Source organism: Bison bison, unplaced genomic scaffold (assembly GCF_000754665.1).
Source record: "Bison bison bison isolate TAMUID 2011002044 unplaced genomic scaffold, Bison_UMD1.0 scf7180017864205, whole genome shotgun sequence".
NCBI lineage: Eukaryota > Metazoa > Chordata > Mammalia > Artiodactyla > Bovidae > Bison > Bison bison.
Window position 1 is genome coordinate 5,622,442 of NW_011494777.1, and position 13,622 is coordinate 5,636,063.

The 13,622-nt window shown below is 41.6% G+C and overlaps 1 protein-coding gene and 1 pseudogene across 1 annotated transcript in view; one reads left to right on the forward strand and one right to left on the reverse strand.

Moving 5' to 3' along the window:
* The window catches only part of PRDM10 (PR domain containing 10), a 99,334-nt gene that overhangs the window by 45,271 nt on the left and 40,441 nt on the right, over positions 1–13,622 (reverse strand). The gene's annotated exons all lie outside the window — the stretch shown is intronic.
* LOC104992010 lies at positions 5,539–7,623 on the forward strand (annotated as a pseudogene).

Sequence of the window (13,622 nt, forward strand, 5' to 3'; positions counted from 1 at the left end):
ATTTCTCACTTCCACTGTATAAACATAAGGGATTTGATTTAGGTCATACCTGAATGGTCTAGTGGTTTTCCCTACTTTCTTCAATTTAAGTTTGAATTTTGCAATAAGGAGTTCATGATCTGAGCCACAGTCAGCTCCTGGTCTTGTTTTTGCTGACTGTATAGAGCTTCTCCGTCTTTGGCTGCAAAGAATATAATCAATCTGATTTTGGTGTTGACCATCTGGTGATGTCCATGTATAGAGTCTTCTCTTGTGTTGTTGGAAGAGGGTGTTTGTTATGACCAGTGCATTTTCTTGGCAAAACTCTATTAGTCTTTGCCCTGCTTCATTCTGTATTCCAAGGCCAAATATGCCTGTCACTCCAGATGTTTCTTGACTTCCTACTTTTGCATTCCAGTCCCCTATAATGAAAAGGACATCTTTTTTGGGTGTTAGTTCTAAAAGGTCTTGTAGGTCTTCATAGAACCGTTCAACTTCAGCTTCTTCAGTGTTACTGGTTGGGGCATAAACTTGGATTACTGTGATATTGAATGGTTTGCCTTGGAAATGGAACCCCTATCTTCTGCTCAGGACTTAACAGTAGATTTTTACTTAAATGGAAATTTATCCCTAGGAAATTTCATTGTACCACCTCTTCCGTTCTTCTAGCCAGGCAAGATCTTTCAGAACCTTGGTCTCATACCTCACACCTTGGCTGCCCCCTCAGCTTGGTCTCCATTGCCCATTTGCGTGCATTTTCACGTGAGTCCAGCTTGCCGCTCCAACTGCACCACAGGGATGGAGACCATAGGCTTTGGAGTCAGAGAGATTTGGATTAAACTCCTGGCTCCACAACTCAGCAAGTGAACAAACTTCTCTGAACCTGTGTTTCTTTATTGTAAAAAGGACATGGAGAAGGCAATGGCACCCCACTCCAGTATTCTTGCCTGGAGAATCCCAGGGACGGGAGAGCCTGGTGGGCTGCCGTCTATGGGGTCGCACAGAGTCGGACATGACTGAAGCAACTTAGCAGCAATACATACCTCATAAGCTGTTGTGAGGATTAAATGGAACGATGTGTGCATGAGGCCAGTAGTAGTGTCCAGCATTTAGTAAGCGTTTACTATTAATCATAGATTATTATTATCATAAGTCCTTTAAGGACTGAAGCGACAGCACGTGTTTCCTCTACAGCCCTAACAGGCTGATGGGCATGCGGCAGGTGGCCAGGGGAGGTCAGGCTGCGGAGAGGCAGTTGGCCCTTTGGAAAGGATGTCAATCCCTCTAGGCACCTAAAGGGACTCTGCCAATCGTCACAGAAAAGTGCATTTTCAGTTGTGCATCTACATCTAAGAACTTCTTAAACTCCGTGAAGAAACAGTATTGTGGGCGTTTACAGAATCTGACCTGCTCTGGCAATTAAAGGTCACTGCCCAACATGAGAAACCCTCAGGCTGAAGAAGGCAGATAAGATCAGCTGCCTCAAACAGCACCTGCATGTCTGAACTGTGCGATCACTCAGCCCAGGAGCCCAGACTCATTTGTGATCTTCCACCTGCAGCTCAGGGCCTTGTACAAGTGTTGACAGGAGGACATGATTCTGGGACATGCTCCTGCTTCAACTTCAATAAAAACAAGAAAACGCCCATTGGGGTGAGGTCTCAACAAAGAAAAAAGGGCAGGGACTTCTGGCCACGAAACTCCGTCTGCCACCCCTCTGGGTCCTCACTTGCTCAGCTCCCGCTTGCTATCTCAGAGCGCTCTGAGCGGCTCTGGTATCACCCTTAGCTTTGAGCCACTTAAATTCTATGCCAGCATTAGGGATGAATGTTATCACACATTGAGCAAACCAAAGCATACATCCACCTCCACTCCTCATAAATTCTTCATCTCTTTGCAGAGCTGACCTGAAAGAATAAAATCAGCAATTGAGAGTTACTCCTGTGAAGCTGCAATGTTATTTTTTCCTAACTGATGCTGCTAGAAAGACTGTGGTCAGGCAAGTTACTGTTGGCTTCTTGCCACCGTGGAAAAGCTGACATTAAAACAGACCGACAACCTCCTCATCCCCAGGCTGCAACTCTCCTCAAAGGCTGTGACAAGGAAAAGGCTGGAAGGCTTCAGCAGTATCTAGAGCAGGGATTCCCAGCCTGCAGGATCTAATGCCTGATGATCTGAGGTGGATCTGATGCAATAATAAGAGAAATAAAGTGCACAGTAGATGGGATGTGCTTGAATCATCCTGAAACCATCCCCTTCTGCGTCTGTAGAAAAACTGTCTTCTAGGAAATAGGTCCCTGGTGCCAAAAAGGTGGGGGACCACTGAAAGAGAACTGATACGATACACACAGATGGAACATACACCAGAATCATGAGAGCTACTGTTGAAAAGCACGGCTGATCATCAATTTGTAGGTAAGAACTGTGTATATCAGACAGCCTGGACCTTAACACACAGGAGGCATGTGTTACAGATTTGTTTAATTAATAATTCAGATTCAGCTGCCATTCACTGAGTGCCAGCCATACATTTAAGCTCCTTTGAGGCCAAGTCATTTTACCACCAGCTCCTAAGAGGCAGAGATGAAATGCACACTCTGATTTGGCCTGGCTTTCCCACTGCCTCACAATGGCCCCTGAGGCGTGGGGTCTGTTCGAGGAGGAGGTAAACTGCACACACACCTTGTGGGCCAAGCAACCAGCTAACACAGCTGCTCCTGAGGCAACAGCCAGGCAGCAGGGCGGGGAGCCGTGGGTGTCAACTCCACTTGGAGGGAAAGAATAGTAACAAAGATAGTGTACGCGCCTGCATGCTGTCACGCACCATAAAACGTGGGAGAGGAAAAGGAATTTATTAAAGTCATGGTATACTTTCTCCTTCCCACTTAGCATCACTCTCGGTAATTATTTCTGAAACGACATCACGCACTGCAGGACACAATTTATCTGAGAGGGAAGGATGAAACAACACTGGACGGCAGCAAACACAGCAGAATGCTCTGGGTTCCTGCTGAGGCCAATCATGAGGGCAGCATGTTTTCCTCACAGTGTGTGGGGAGTCACACATGTCCTTGCTCAGAAACAAAGCAGAGACTGCGCTTCTAGTCTGGGAGCTCCATGCCTTCCTTATGGATGGGGGAACGCATCAATGAACAAGGCTTCATGTGGATGTCGCTACCGCTAAAGACAACTGAAAACAGGAAACTTTTTGCTAAGGATAAAAGAAAAAAAAAAAGAAAAAGCACCTATCATCTATGTTAAATCCTCACTCCAGCTTTCTATCCAGAATTTATCCAGGTCACAGAATAAACTGATGATCACTGAGGTGTTACAGCCAGAAATAAAAATCGTGCCGGTTGAAAGGAAACTGCAGTAAAGACAGAGGCGAGGCAGTGGCAACAGAGCTGTCTGAGTACAACTTTTCTTTTGTGCAAAACATGAAACAGGCAGGTTGTTTCAGGAGATGGGAGAAGATGAAGGGCCCTTTGAGGTGCAATGGCAACAAAACCTCTAATTAAAACGATATCTTAAAATTAAAACAACAAAATGCCACTTTGCTTATCAGATTGGCACAATTTTAAAAGAATGCAAATACCCAGTATGGAAATGGGAGAGCTCATATATTGTTGGTGGGAATGTAAACTTTTTCAGTATCGGAGACGCAATTTGAAAGTCCTATCAAAATAACTTTCCCGTTTATGCTTATAAATTTCAAACATATCTCAGAGAGAACAGTGTAATAGATGTTATCCACCAGTCACTCAGCTTCAAAACTTATCAATTTATAGCTCACCTCTCTTCAACTGTTCACCCATCCACTTTCCCCTCACTGGATTGTTTTGAAGCAAACTTCAAACACTATACACTTTCATCTCTAAGTAGTTCAGTAGATAACTCTTTTTTTAAAAACGACTTTTACATTTTATTATCATACCTAAAAAAAAAATCACTCCTTAATATCATCAAATATCCGGTTATTGTTAGGAGTTCCCCCAACTGTCTTACATTTTTTTCTTTTTTACAGTAGGATGGTTCATGTCAGAACCCAAACAAGGTCTGCCTATTGCACCTGACTGATACGTCTCTGACGTCTCTTTAATCAGTAAGTTCTCTTTCTCTTCTTTTTCTCTGCAATTTGTCTGCTCCTCACAGTGTAGACTGTGCTGACTGCATCCATGTGGCCTTATAACTTGTTCCGCTTTGTTGACTCTGCCTCCTATTCACTGGCAGTGAAGCCTAGAGACTCGATCAGATTCAGCTTTCATTTGGGGGGAGGAAGAGGAATACCTCCTATGTGGTAAAACACAAGAGGAGGCACACAAGACCAGGAACCCCATAATGAATTCTCTCTTTGTAGTGATGTCAACAGTGTTCAGGGGGGTGAGCTGGTCCATTCACTGCAAAGTGCCTCCTCAGCTTTTTCCTGATGACAGGAGATGAGAAATGGTGATGCTTTAAGCCAATCATCCCCTTTCACTTATTAGCTGGATGCTTCCGTAATGAAATTTCCCTCATCAAGCGAGGATATTCCGGGGGAAAGGCTGGATTCGTGCCCATCACTTACCACTTTTCCCAATAACACTGCGGTCTCCTAGCATCCTGAGAAAGTGACCAAAGAGTATTTCTTTTCCTATCAGTATGAACTCGTGGGTTTTAAATATACGTAATGTGTTTCAATCTATCAGAGATATTTTTCCTTTTTAATGGGTCAAATTGTACCCCCCATTTTGGCCTCTTCAGTTACATCTTGAGCTCTTTTCCCAGGACCCTGGAGAGAAGTTTTTATCAGTATTTGCTTCTTTCATTCTGATAAGACAGGATGTTTCAGGTAGATGTTTCAGGTACATCTCCAGCCCCAGAGCTAGAATCTGTCATTTTTCTAAGTAGCCCTGATTCCTCTCATTGGGAAGCTGTATTTAGAGACCACACAGAATCATTGCTACTGGACTGATGACTACATCCAAATCTTTCCAGTGGACAGAATTAGAAAACCTATTTTTAAGAGAAAAAAAATCCTGAGTTTATACTGATATTCTAATTCAAATTTAGGATTCAAACTTTTTATTTAACTTGTGAGATTTTTATATTTGTATCTTTCTTCACTTTCACAAAAATCTTAGTTCTTATATAATTTAAAATGTGAATATCTTTAGTCTCTATCATTTCTCTTTGGAGAATTTACTCTAAGGAAATAATCTGATATGACATCTATGAGAGCGTTCTGCATACTAGCAGAAAAGAAAGTAAGGAAGGGAGAAAGAAAGAACCTACATATACAAACAATCGACATTTTAGGAATCAGTGAACTAAAATGGACTGGAATGGGCAAATTTAATTCAGATGACCATTGTATCTACTACTGTGGGCAAGAATCCCTCAGCCGAAAAGGAGTAGCTCTCATAGGCAACAAAAGAGTCCAAAATGCAGTACTTGGGTACAATCTCAAAAATGACAGAATGATCTCTGTTCATGTCCAAGGCAAACCATTCAATATCACGGTAATCCAAGTCTAAGCCCCAACCAGTAACACTGAAGAAGCTGAAGTTGAACCGTTCCATGATGACGTACAAGACCTTCTAAAATTAACACCCAAAAAAGATGTCCTTTTCATCTTGCATTCCATAGGGGACTGGAATGTAGAAGTAGGAGTAGAGAAACATCAGGAGTAACAGGCAAATTTGGCCTTGGAGTATGGAATGAAGCAGGGCAAAGGCTAACAGAGTTTTCCAAGAGAATATACTGGTCACAGCAAACACCCTCTTCCAAAAACACAAGACTCTACACATGCACATCACCAGATGGTCAATACCGAAATCAGACTGATTATAGTCTTTATAGCCAAAGATGGAGAAGCTCTATATAGTTAGCAAAAACAAGACCAGGAACTGACTGTGGCTCAGATTTGCAATAACTCCTTATTGTAAAATACAGACTTAAATCGAAGAAAGTAGGGAAAACCACTAGACCATTCAGATATGACCTAAATCAAATCCCTTACAATCATACAGTAGAAGTGACAAATAGATTCAAGGGATTAGATCTGATAGTCAGAGTGCCTGAAGAACTATGGACAGAGGTTCATAACACTGTACAGGAGGCAGTGATCAAGACTATCCCCAAGAAAAAGAAATGCAAAAAGGCAAAATGGTTGTCTGATGAGGCCTTACAAATAGCTGTGAAAAGGAGAGAAGCTAAAATCAAAGAAGAAAAGGAAAGATGTACCCATTTGAATGCAGAATTCCAAAGAACAGCAAGAAGAGATAAGAAAGCCTTCCTCAGTGATCAGTGCAAAGAAATAGAGGAAAACAATAGAATGGGAAAGACTAGAGATCTCTTCAAGAAAATTAGAGATACCAAGGGAACATTTCATGCAAAGATGGGCACAATAAAGGACTGAAATGGTATGGACCTGACAGAAGCAGAGAGGTGGCAAGAAGAGGTGGCAAGAACACACAGAGGGGGACCAGGAGTGGAGTCCAGCAGAGCTGCAGTGTGGTGGCTGAATGTAAAAAAAGTATCCATGGAGAACACCGAAAATTCAGTGGATTCAAAATCCATTAAAACTTCAGGGACAAAGATCTTACACGGAAGCAAATCAATGGACTCTGGAATATCCTTGGAAGAGAGTTACAAAATGATTATCTTGAAATGGGTTTATGTATAATAATCAATAATAAGAACTTCCACGAAAATACTGGCATGGCCTGTTGATCTGGTACAGACGTGGATGCAGCAAACCTCAGGGAAACCTTCACGAACTTGAAATATGAAGTCAGGATTAAAAATGTTCTTACACGTAAAGAAATGTTGGAATTAATGAGCAACGTTTCTAAAGAAGACCATAGCAAAAGGAACAGGTTTATTTGCGTGCTTCTAAGCCATGGTAGCCTGGCGTGCTGCGATTCATGGGGTCGCAAAGAGTCGGACATGACTGAGCGACTGAACTGAACTGAACTGAAGCCATGGTGAAGAAGGAATCATTTTTGGAACCAATGGACCCGTCAATCTGAAAAAATTAGCAAGTTTCTTCAGAGGGGACTGTTGCAGAAGTCTGGCTGGAAAACCCAAACTTTTCATTATTCAGGCCTGCCGAGGCACAGAACTGGACTGTGGTATTGAGACAGACACTGGTGCTGAGGACAGCCTGTCAGAAAATACCAGTTGAGGCAGACTTCTTGTATGCATATTCTACAGCACCTGGTTACTTTTCCTGGCGAAACACAAAGTACAGATCCTGGTTCATCCAGGCTCTTTGTGAGATGCTGAAAAAGTACGCTCACAAGCTCGAGTTCATGCACATTCTTACTCGGGTTAACCAAAAGATAGCAATAGAATATGAGTCCTTTTTCACCGATTCCACTTTTCATGCAAAGAAACAGATTCCTTGTATTATGTCTATGCTCACAAAAGAACTGTATTTCTAATCACTAAGACATGGATGATTTTTGTTTTTAACTTGTATGCCAAGTGAGCAAACAGTGTAACTGGTACTACATTTTCCTCTCACCTCTAAATCTAACCTAATGACCCAGGTGATAACTTTGAAACATGCCACCTTCCTAGCAATAGAACTACTGTGCAGCTACCTCAAGCACAATTGGATAGTTGAGATTGAGTTTAATGAAGATGAAATAAAAACGGATTGTGGAAATCATTATGAGAAGAAAAAAAAAAAAAAAGAAAACACAGAGGAACTATACAAAAAAGATCTTCATGACCCAGATAACCATGATGCTGTGATCACTCACCTAGAGCCAGATATCCTGGAATTCGAAGTCAAGCGGGCCTTAGGAAGCATCACTATGAACAAAGTCTGTGGAGGTGATGGAATTCCAGTTGAGCTATCTCAGATCCTAAAATGATGATGCTGTGAAAGTGCTACATTCAATATGCCAGCAAATTTGGAAAACTCAGCAGTGGCCACAAGACTGGACAAGGTCAGTTTTCATTCCAATGCCAAAGAAGGGCAATGCCAAAGAATGTTCAAACTACCACACAATTGCACTCATCTCACACGCTAGTAAATGCTCAAAATTCTCCAAGCCAGGCTTCAGCAGTACGTGAGCCATGAACTTCCAGATGTTCAAGCTGGGTTTAGAAAAGGCAGAGGAACCGCAAATTCAATTGCCAACACTCGTTGGATCACAGAAGAAAACAAGAATCCCAGAAAAGCATCTACTTCTGCTTTATTGATTACACCAAAGCCTTTGACTGTGTAGATCACAACAAACTGGAAAATTCTTCAAGAGGTGGGAATACCAGACCACCTGACCTGCCTCCTGAGAAATCTGTATGCAGGTCAAGAAGCAAATGTTAGAACTGGACATGGAACGACAGACTGGTTCCAAATTCGGAAAGGAGTATGTCGAGGCTGTATATTGTCACTCTGTTTTTTAACTTATGTGCGGAGTACATCATGTGAAATGCCAGGCTGGATGAAGCACAAGCTGGAATCAGGATTGCCGGGAGAAATATCAAGAACCTCAGATATGCAGATGACACCACCCTTAAGGCAGAAAGTGAAGATAAACTAAAGAGCCTCTTGATGAAAGTGAAACAGGAGAGTGAAAAATCTGACTTAAAACTCAACATTCAATAAACAAAGATCATGGCATCCGGCCCCATCACTTCACGGCAAATAGATGGGAAAACAGTGGAAACAGTAACAGACTTTTATTTTCTTGGGTTCCAAAATCACTGCAGATGGTGACTGCAGCCATGAAATTAAAAGAAGCTTGCTCCTTGGAAGAAAAGCTATGACCAACCTAGACAGCATATTAAAAATCATAGACATTACTTTGCCAACAAAGGCCCATCTAGCCAAAGCTATGGTTCTTCCAGTAGTCATGTATGGATGTGAGACTTGGACTGTAAAGAAAGCTGAGCGCCAAAGAATTGATGCTTTTGAACAGTGGTGTTGGAGATGACTCTTGAGAGTCCCTTGGTCTGCAAGGAGATCAAACCAGCCCATCCTAAAGGAAATCAGTCCTGAATGTTCATTGGAAAGACTGATGCTGAAGCTGAAACTCCAATACTTTGGCCACCTGATGCAAAGAACTGACACATAGGAAAAGACTCTGATCCTGGAAAATATTGAAGGCAGGAGGAGAAGGGGATGACAGAGGATGAGATGGTTGGATGGCATCATCAACTCAGTGGACATGAGCTTGCCAAGCTCCGGGAGTTGGTTAAGGACAGGGAAGCCTGGTGTGCTGCAGTCCATCCGGTCGCAAAGAGAAAGACACAATTGAGTGACTAAACTGATACAAACAATAGTTGAAGAATATGAATGATAGTAAATCCCCATAATAGAACACTGTAACGCCAACAAAAATGATGATACAGCTTTCCAGGATGTTATTAAAAGAAAAAAATATCAAGATGAAAGCTACTTTAAAAGAAAAAAAAAAAATCAAATAAAGTGGTTAAAAATACAATGAACTTGTAAATAAAAACATAAAACCCCAAACAAAATATCAGCAAACCAAATCCAAACATACAAGAAAAGGAGTTTATTATAGAAAGAAAGGCTGGCTTAACTTTTGAGGTGGTTTAGTCACTAAGTTGTGTCTGAGTCTTGAGACCCCAGTGGACTGTAGCCAGCCAGGCTTCTCTATCCATGGGATTCTCCCGGCAAGAATACTGGAGTGGGTTGCCATTTCCTTCTCCAGGGAATCTTTCTGACCCAGGGATCGAACTGGCGTCTCCTACATTGCAGGCAGATACTTAGGTGGATTCTTTACTGATTGATCCACTAGGTAAGTCTGTGACTTAACTTTTAAATATCAGTTAATATAATCTACCCTATTAACAATGAAGAGAAAAATCTCAACAGATTAAAAAAAAGCATTTGGTAAAAATCAACATCCATGAATAACAATCAACATCAATCAATAATAAACATTCATTAAAAACCATAAAGGGAGCTTTCTTCATTGACGTGTTCTTTTTATAAAAATCCTGCCTGCACGAGAGGACTTCCCTAGTGATGCAGCAGTTAAGACTCCATGCTTCCACTGAAGGGGGTGAAGGCTCAGTCCCTGGTTGGGGAACTAAGATCCTACGTGCCATGTGGTACAGCCGAAAGAAAAAAAAATCCCTGCACTAAACATCATTCTTCATAGTGAAGTAGTGAAAGTTTTCCCTCTGCAATCAGGAAGGAAAATGAGAAACCCTCACATCTACCGGCACCAACTCCATTTACTAATGGATTGGAGATCCTAGCCAGCAGAGCAAAGGGGAACAAAAGAAGAAATAAAAACGAAAGACGTAAGCTAGTCAGCAGAGCAAAGGGGAACAAAAGAAGAAATAAAAAGGAAAGACATAAATGAGCAAACATTACAAAATAGAAACAGTTAGAGACAGAGAACAAAGTTACTAGAGTAGCAGAGGGTGGGGGATGGAAAGAAATAGGTATGGCAAATTAAGGGATACAGATTCTTAGCTGCAAAATAAATGAGTCATCGGTATGAAAAGTGCAGTGTGGGGAATACAGTCAGTACACAGTATCTTTGTATGGTGACATGTTATAACTAGACATCATGGAATATATGAAATATATAGGAAAAAATCACTATGTTGTGTAACAGGAACTAACCCAGTGTTGTAGGTCAATTATACTTCAAAACCAAATAAAGTAAACCCTGCGCTTCCATATGACCCAGCAATCCCAGTCCTGGGCATGTACTCCGAGAAAACCACAACTCAAAAAGACATCTGTATTTTTTTACTGCAGCACTATTTACAATAGCCAGGACATGGAAGCAACCTAGACATCCATCAACAGATGAATGGGTAAAGCAGCTGTGGTACGTGTATACAATGGAATATTACTCAACCATAAAAAGGAATGAAATTGAATCAGTTGTAGTGATGTGGATGAACCTAGAGCCTCCCATACAGAGTGAAGGAAGTCAGAAACAGAAAAACAAATATCGTGTACTAACGCATATATGTGGAGTCTAGAAAAATGCTACTGATGAACCTATTTGCAGGGCAGGAATAGAGATGCAGACGTAGAGACTGGCCTTACGGACACAGCAGGAAAGGAGAGGGTAGGAAGAACTGAGGGAGTAGCACTGATGTAAATACATCACTGTGTATAAAACAGATGGCCAGTGGGAACCTACTAGGTTCCCAAGCCGAGCACAGGGAGCTCAGCGTGGTGCTCTGTGATGACCTAGAGGGGTGGGACTGGGGGATGGAGGGAGGTTCAAGAGGGAGGGGATGTATTTATACATAGAGCTGATTCGTGTTGTTGTATAGCAGAAACTAATACAACTTTGTCAAGTAATTATATTCTAATTAAAAAAAAAAAACGGACTCATATAAAAAGAGATCATACGTGTGGTTACCAGAGGTGGTGGGTGGGGGGAAGGGGGAATGGATGAAGGTGGTCAAAACATACAAAGTTCCACCTACAAAATAGGTAAGTCCTAGGAGTGAACCCCACTCCAGTACTCTTGCCTGGAAAATCCCATGGACAGAGGAACCTGGTGGGCTGCAGTCCATGGGGCCGCTGAGAGTCGGACACGACTGAGCGGCTTCACTTTCGCTTTTCACTTTCATGCATTGGAGAAGGAAATGGCAACCCACTCCAGTGTTCTTGCCTGGAGAATCCCAGGGACGGGGGAGCCTGGTGGGCTGCCATCTATGGGGTCGCACAGAGTCGGACACAACTAAAGTGACTTAGCAGCAGCAGCAGCAGGAGTGTAATGAATAGTATGATAAATAAAATTAACACTGCTGTGTGTTATACACAAAAGCAGTTAAGAGAGTAAATCCTAAGAGTTCTCATCACCAAAAAAAGGTTTTTTTTCGATTTTTTTTAAATTTTGGAGATGATGGATGTTCACTAAACTTACTGTGGCAACCGTTTCATGATGCATGTAAGTCAAATCATTATGCTGTACACCTTAAACTTATAATACATTGCTATATGTCAATTATATCTCAATAAAACCAAAGGGAAAAAAAGATATAAGGACTGCAAAGAAGTAAAAATGTCAGTATTCATAGACAACATAATTATTTACCAAGAAAATTGAACTGTAACTTAGAAAATGAAATTTTTTTAAATTATACCATAATTTAAAATACCATCAAAAGACACCAAATATCTAACAGTAAATCTATTGAAAGACCTCTACCCATAAGACAATTTCTGAACTTTCATTTAAAACTCAGGGATACCGCTATATATAAAATAGATAACCAACAAGGACCTACTGTGTAGCACAGAGACCTATATTCAATAGCTTATAATAAGATACAATGGAAGAGAATGTAAAAAAAAGAATACACATATTTATACATGTATGTGCAACTCAATCACTGTGCTGTACACTTGACACACAACACTGTCAATCAACTATATTTCTATACAAATGTTAAAAATAGATAAATAAAATTCAGGGATAGAACATATTCACAGATTAGAAGACTTAATATTAAATAAGATGTCAGTTTTTCACAAACTGACCCATAGGTACAATGAAATGCCAATAAATTTCCCATAGGACTTTGGTGGAAACTTCCAGGCTGATTCTACAATGTGTATGGAAAAGCAAGTGAAATTGTTGTGAAAGTGAAAGTCGCTCAGTCGTGTCCAACTCTTTGCGACCCCGTGGACTATACAGTCCATGGAGTTCTCCAGGTCAGAATACTAGAGCGGGTAGCCTTTCCCTTCTCCAGAGGATCTTCTCAACCCAGGGATCGATCCCAGTTCTCCCCCATTATGGGCAGATTCTTTACCAGCTGAGCCACCAGGGAAGCATGGAAAAGCAAAGGGACAAGAAACTCTTGAAGAACTTAGTAGAGGTGGGATCACACTCCCGGATAAATTGTGGTACACTCATAAAACTGAACATGATACAGCTATAAAAACAGAAGGAGAAATAACCACAGCCACACCAAACAGCATGAACTACACGACTCTCCCAAGCACAATGGTAAACAAGAGAACAAAACAGAAAGGAAACCATACTAAGGGATTCCACTTACATAAAGTTCAAAACAATGGAAAACGAGTCTAAGGTCTGTAACCTTTGGCAAGAAGGGAAGGAGCAGTAATTAGCAGGAAGCATAAGGATGGCTTTTAGGAGATGGGGTGTGTGTGTATGTGTGTGTATCTGACTCTTTTTGACCCCACAGATTGTAGCCCACCAGATTCCTCTGTCCACGGAACTTTCCAGGCAAGAATACTGGAGTGAGTTGCCATTTCCTACTCCAGGAGATCTTCCTGACCCAGGTATTGAACCTTCATCCCTTGCATCTCCTGCATTGGCAGGCAGATTCTTTACCCTGAGCCAGCTGGGAAGCCTTTAGGAGATGGTAATGTTCTGTTATTTAATCTGGGTGTTGGTTACAAAGTATGCTTACTTCATATCATTGCATTACTGCTTATAATTTTTTGTACTTTTCTATGTATATGTTCCTGTGGTCATATATGGATGTGAGAGTTGGACTGTGAAGAAGGCTGAGCGCCGAAGAATTGATGCGTTTGAACTGTGGTGTTGGAGAAGACTCTTGAGAGTCCCTTGGACTGCAAGGAGATCCAACCAGTCCATTCTGAAGGAGATCAGCCCTGGGATTTCTTTGGAGGGAATGATGCTGAAGCTGAAACTCCAGTACTTTGGCCACCT